We start from the raw sequence: 7,286 nt of genomic DNA on the forward strand, positions 1-7,286 counted from the left end.
GGCATGAACAAACTAAAGATGACCTGATGGCAGGCAGTAAGCTAGATGGCCAAGGCATAAGGCAATGGGTTGGGAGAGTGTTATGAGATGGAAAGGTACAGATGGAGCATCCACCGCCATCTGCCAGAAGGGGGCACGAGCGCACAAGACGCTTGCATGCCCAGTTCCGATGAAGCCCTCCACCACCCTCGGCCACCCTCTGCAGCTCCCCTGATGCCCCCCCAGCTGCCCCCAGCTCCCCACGATCTCTACCCATCTCCCTGAAGCGGAGATGGGCAGGGAAAGTGCTCCCTGCTGTGTTAACGGGGACGCATTTGCATGTGAGACGCTTGCGCCCCCTGTCAGATGGAAGATAGCACTGGCTGTGAGGTGCTCCATCTGTATGCTTTTAGGAGCAGATGGGTTTTCAGTGCCCGTTGGAAACTTTGCAAGGTAGAGACTAACAGAGCATATTCCAGTGAAGGTAGAAGCAAGGGCAAAATCTTAGAGTTGCATGTGATGCAGTGGCCAGGGTAGAGAAGATAGCGAGAGGCAGTATGTAGGGGATCGGAGAGAGCAGTGGCGATAGAGAGGGTGGTTGTACTCTGTATGTGATGGTGAGGAACTCGGAAAGGGTTGGCCCATTTCCCTTCTGTAGCTCTTTGATTGCACCTTCTTTGGCCACTAATATAACCACTTTATTTCTTATTATTATTTGTACTATCATCTTGTCTTTTCATCACAACCACCACTGCCGCTTCCACTCTCCCTACTGACTTCTCTTACTGTTTGGTGACTGCTACATTTTGCAGAATTTAATCAATCGTTGTAGATTCAACTAATTCTCCCATAACACTTTCATCAATATTGTTCTCAGCAAAGCTAACTGTTACATCCATTTTTATCTCCTCTGGATCCAAATAGTCATTAAATTGTGCATTCTGCAATACAAAGTCGGTATTGTTCTTCCCCCTGTTGAGTGCCAAGGGTTTGTTCTTTTGGTTCATTCAATACATATAGCTTTTTCCAAGATGGGTCTCCCATTGCTTACTGTGATATACAAAATGCCAGTTGCTCAATCAATGTATTGGTCCACCCCAGGTGCATGTAAGGGATGAGATAATGTAGAATAGACTAAAATAACACAAGTTCGTCCTGCACACTGTAATGGACCAGCAAAGGAGATTTACATCCTACATAGTAATATAATGCTGAGATCTCAGTTACATATATTTGCAAGCATTGGCGTCTCTGCTATGGTGGTCCTGTGCTGTATGAATATGGTGCCAAATTGTATTTTCTTATGCTACATGATAATGGCACATACTTTCGATATTTCCAGTGGTGGATCCCGAGGGGGGCTGCAGCGCAGTTCAGAATTCAAGTATGGGATCCACACCAACTGCCAGTGAGTCCTGGCTTTGATGTTTGTTAGTATTTTCAGCGGCAGTTTGGTGGATCTCATATTTAAAATTCGGACCGCACTGCTGTCCGATCCGCCACTGGATATTAATAAATTGACCCCAGGGTCCCATAACATGGAACTACAAGGATCAGCACACCCTCCAACTACGAATGAGATACCTGCCTCACAGAACAATAATATATAGAACATCCTCATGCTGATAAGAGCCTATCCTGGGAGCCTATTCCAAGAGATGGAAGCAGAGTGGTAGCATTGTGTTATTGCCCCGCAGCCAATGAGCACGCTGCATCTCCAGAAATGTGATCAGGGGGCTCTATTTGTGCACAAAAATGGAGGGGTTTTGCCATATAATAGAGATATACATAGCACAAGATATAACTTGTGTCACAGTGACATGTGTTATATACAGGGGTGTAGCTACCATAGGTGCAGGGAGTGCAGCTGCTATGGGGCTAGAGCAGAGAGGGGCCACCTTCCCTGTCACAGTTACATGTGTTATATACAGGGTGTAGCTACCATAGGTGCAGGCAGTGCAGCTGCTATGGGGCCCAGAGCTGAGAGGGGCCACCTTCCCTGTCACAGGTACATGTGTTATATACAGGGTGCAGCTACCATAGGTGCAGGGAGTGCAGCTGCTATGGGGCCCAGAGCTGAGAGGGGCCACCTTCCCTGTCACAGTTACATGTGTTATATACAGGGGTGTAGCTACCATAGGTGCAGGGGGTGCAGCTGCTATGGGGCCCAGAGCTGAGAGGGGCCACCTTCCCTGTCACAGTTACATGTGTTATTTACAGGGGTGTAGCTACCATAGGTGCAGGGAGTGCAGCTGCTATGAGGCCCAGAGCTGAGAGGGGCCACCTTCCCTGTCACAGTTACATGTGTTATATACAGGGGTGTAACTACCATAGGTGCAGGGGGTGCAGCTGCTATGGGGCCAGAGCTGAGAGGGGCCACCTTCCCTGTCACAGTTACATGTGTTATATACAGTGGTGTAGCTACCATAGGTGTAGGGGGTGCAACTGCTATGGAGCCCAGAGCTGAGAGGGGCCACCTTCCCTGTCACAGTTACATGTGTTATATACAGGTGTAGCTACCATAGGTGCAGGGAGTGCAGCTGCTATGGGCCAGAGCTGAGAGGGGCCACCTTCCCTGTCACAGTTACATGTGTTATATACAGGGGTGTGGCTACCATAGGTGCAGGGAGTGCAGTTGCTATGGGGCCAGAGCTGAGAGGGGCCACCTTCCCTGTCACAGTTACATGTGTTATATACAGGTGTAGCTACCATAGGTGCAGGGAGTGCAGCTGCTATGGTGCCCACAGCTGAGAGGGGCCACCTTCCCTGTCACAGTTACATGTGTTATATACAGGGGTGTAGCTACCATAGGTGCAGGGAGTGCAGCTGCTATGGGGCCCAGAGCTGAGAGGGGCCACCCTGTCACAGTTACATGTGTTGTATACAGGGTGTAGCTACCATAGGTGCAGGGAGTGCAGCTGCTATGGGGCCCAGAGCTGAGAGGGGCCACCTTCCCTGTCACAGTTACATGTGTTATATACAGAGGTGCAGCTACCATAGGTGCAGGGAGTGCAGCTGCTATGGGGCCCAGAGCTGAGAGGGGCCACCTTCCCTGTCACAGTTATATGTGTTATATACAGGGGTGTAGCTACCATAGGTGCAGGGGGTGCAGCTGCTATGGGGCCCAGAGCTGAGAGGGGCCACCTTCCCTGTCACAGTTACATATGTTATATACAGGGTGTAGCTACCATAGGTGCAGGGAGTGCAGCTGCTATGGGGCCCAGAGCTGAGAGGGGCCACCTTCCCTGTCACAGTTACATGTGTTATATACAGAGGTGTAGCTACCATAGGTGAAGGGAGTGACGCTGCTATGGGGCCCAGTGCTGAGAGGGGCCACCTTCCCTGTCACAGTTATATGTGTTATATACAGGGTGTAGATGCCATAGGTGCAGGGGGTGCAGCTGCTATGGGGCCCAGAGCTGAGAGGGGCCACCTTCCCTGTCACAGTTACATGTGTTATATACAGGGGTGTAACTACCATAGGTGCAGGAGGTGCGGCTGCTATGGGCCCAGAGCTGAGAGGGGCCACCTTCCCTGTCACAGTTACATGTGTTATATACAGGGTGTAGCTACCATAGGTGCAGGGGGTGCAGCTGCTATGGGGCCCAGAGCTGAGAGGGGCCACCTTCCCTGTCACAGTTACATGTGTTATATACAGGGTGTAACTACCATAGGTGCAGGGAGTGCAGCTACTATGGGGCCCAGAGCTGAGAGGGGCCACCTTCCCTGTCACAGTTACATGTGTTATATACAGGGGTGTAGTTACCATAGGTGCAGGGGGTGCAGCTGCTATGGGCCCAGAGCTGAAAGGGGACACCTTCCCTGTCACAGTTACATGTGTTATATACAGGGTGTAGCTACCATAGGTGCAGGGTGTGCAGCTGCTATGGGCCCAGAGCTGAGAGGGGCCACCTTCCCTGTCACTGTTACATGTGTTATATACAGGGTGTAGCTACCATAGGTGCAGGGGGTGCAGCTGCTATGGGGCCCAGAGCTGAGAGGGGCCACCTTCCCTGTCACAGTTACATGTGTTATATACAGAGGTGTAGCTACCATAGGTGAAGGGAGTGACGCTGCTATGGGGCCCAGTGCTGAGAGGGGCCACCTTCCCTGTCACAGTTATATGTGTTATATACAGGGTGTAGATGCCATAGGTGCAGGGGGTGCAGCTGCTATGGGGCCCAGAGCTGAGAGGGGCCACCTTCCCTGTCACAGTTACATGTGTTATATACAGAGGTGTAGCTACCATAGGTGCAGGGGGTGCAGCTGCTATGGGGCCAAGAGCTGAGAGGGGCCATCTTCCCTGTCACAGTTACATGTGTTATATACAGAGGTGCAGCTACCATAGGTGCAGGGAGTGCAGCTGCTATGGGGCCCAGAGCTGAGAGGGGCCACCTTCCCTGTCACAGTTACATGTGTTATATACAGAGGTGTAGCTACCATAGGTGAAGGGAGTGACGCTGCTATGGGGCCCAGTGCTGAGAGGGGCCACCTTCCCTGTCACAGTTACATGTGTTATATACAGGGGTATAGCTACCATAGGTGCAGGGGGTGCAGCTGCTATGGGCCCAGAGCTGAGAGGGGCCACCTTCCCTGTCACAGTTACATGTGTTATATACAGGGTGTAGATGCCATAGGTGCAGGGGGTGCAGCTGCTATGGGGCCCAGAGCTGAGAGGGGCCATCTTCCCTGTCACAGTTACATGTGTTATATACAGAGGTGCAGCTACCATAGGTGCAGGGAGTGCAGCTGCTATGGGGCCCAGAGCTGAGAGGGGCCACCTTCCCTGTCACAGTTACATGTGTTATATACAGGGTGTAACTACCATAGGTGCAGGGGGTACAGCTGCTATGGGCACAGAGCTGAGAGGGGCCACCTTCCCTGTCACAGTTACATGTGTTATATACAGGGGTGTAGCTACCATAGGTGCAGGGGGTGCAGCTGCTGTGGGGCCCAGAGCTGAGAGGGGCCACCTTCCCTGTCACAGTTACATGTGTTATATACAGGCTGTAGCTACCATAGGTGCAGGGGGGTGCAGCTGCTATGGGGCCCAGAGCTGAGAGGGGCCACCTTCCCTGTCACAGTTACATGTGTTATATACAGTGGTGTAGCTACCATAGGTGCAGGTAATGCAGCTGCTATGGGGCCCAGTGCTGAGAGGGGCCATCTTCCCTGTCACAGTTACATGTGTTATATACAGGGGTGTAGCTACCATAGGTGCAGGGGGTACAGCTGCTATGGGGCCCAGAGCTGAGAGGGGCCACCTTCCCTGTCACAGTTACATGTGTTATATACAGGGGTGTAGCTACCATAGGTGCAGGGGGTGCAGCTGCTATGGGGCCCAGAGCTGAGAGGGGCCACCTTCCCTGTCACAGTTACATGTGTTATATACAGTGGTGTAGCTACCATAGGTGCAGGTAATGCAGCTGCTATGGGCCCAGAGCTGAGAGGGGCCACCTTCCCTGTCACAGTTACATGTGTTATATACAGGGTGTAACTACCATAGGTGCAGCTGCTATGGGGCAAGAGATGAGAGGGGCCACCTTCCCTGTCACAGTTACATGTGTTATATACAGGGGTGTAGCTACCATAGATGCAGGGAGTACAGCTGCTATGGGGCCCAGAGCTGAGAGGGGCCACCTTCCCTGTCACAGTTACATGTGTTATATACAGGGGTGTAGCTACCATAGGTGCAGGAGGTGCAGCTGCTATGGGGCCAGAGCTGAGAGGGGCCACCTTCCCTGTCACAGTTACATGTGTTATATACAGGGTGTAGCTACCATAGGTGCAGGGTGTGCAGCTGCTATGGGGCCCAGAGCTGAGAGGGGCCACCTTCCCTGTCACAGTTACATGTGTTATATACAGGCTGTAGCTACCATAGGTGCAGGGGGGTGCAGCTGCTATGGGGCCCAGAGCTGAGAGGGGCCACCTTCCCTGTCACAGTTACATGTGGTATATACAGGGGTGTAACTACCATAGGTGCAGGGGGTGCAGCTGCTATGGGGCCAGAGCTGAGAGGGGCCACCTTCCCTGTCACAGTTACATGTGTTATATACAGTGGTGTAGCTACCATAGGTGCAGGGGGTGCAGCTGCTATGGGGCCAGAGCTGAGAGGGGCCACCTTCCCTGTCACAGTTACATGTGTTATATACAGTGGTGTAGCTACCATAGGTGCAGGGGTGCTAAATAGGGGCAGTTACAAACTTTTAGTATGGGGCCTACAAGTTTCTAGTTACACCACTGGGACACTGTAATACATCAGATAAAGTCTAATAATAAAAGATCAGACGATATAGTCTTGTAGACAATCATTTTTGCAGCACAGACTAGTTCATGACCTATTAAGGCCTATTAAACCGTTTGATTCTAACAGTTTGCAAAATAATAGGAAGGAATAAAGCCGCAGATGTACACTTTAATCTTACTCCGATAAGCACTCGTTTCTGGTCAATGTAAATGTGGCTTTCATCATCCAGGCGCGATAACCATATACAATAGAATTCTATAGGAGAGCTTAATTAGCGGCAGGGAGGCTTTGAGTCGCGTTAATGAACGGGCTTTAAACTAACGTGGGGGAAAAGTACAAGGTTTTGTCTACAATTTAATTAACGCAGTTTTTTAGCCCCATATGTACAAGACCTTCCAGGATTCAGAACATTTGCTGTGAACAAGCCTCCGCTAACCTCACCGTGCACAGCAGGGTCTCTCAGAGACACAACCTCACAGCGGTCATGTTACGTCTACAGGACGCATCAATCCATCCTAAGATATGTTTGCAAACAGGAACCCTTTCATCTCCTTAATGTGAGTTTTATGAAGAACCGGCAGTAATCAGGATAAGATATGACACCATGTGGTTGGCGATAGCAGTTAAGGGCGCCACATCTTGTGTGTATTTTGCGCTGTGCATGCTCTGGGCAGGACCGTAACTAAGAGGGGGGGGGGGCTGGGGGGTCACGCGCCCCGGGGCGCTGCATGGGGGGGGGGGGGGCGCTGTCAGGTCCGGGCAGCGGGGGTCCGGGGACGGGCGTAGTGGCAGCTGGAAACAAGCTACGCTATTTGCCGGGCGGGAAGCAGATTTTGAAAAGACTTCCCAGGTGCTGATTGGCTGAATTCTCTCAGCCAATCAGTGTCCGGAAATTTTTTTCAAAATCAGCAGCGCTTCCCGCCGCCAGGCAAATAGCGTAGCTTGCTGATGAAGGGCTACACAAAGGAGCCAGCGGTTGATTTGATCAAAACTGCTAAGAAACCCAGAGCCCCACTTTTACCTAGGTTCCGGGCTGGGGGTTGAAATGTATCAGATCATT

Source organism: Crinia signifera, chromosome 19 (assembly GCF_055691185.1).
Source record: "Crinia signifera chromosome 19, ASM5569118v1, whole genome shotgun sequence".
In the NCBI taxonomy this organism is placed as follows: Eukaryota; Metazoa; Chordata; class Amphibia; order Anura; family Myobatrachidae; genus Crinia; species Crinia signifera.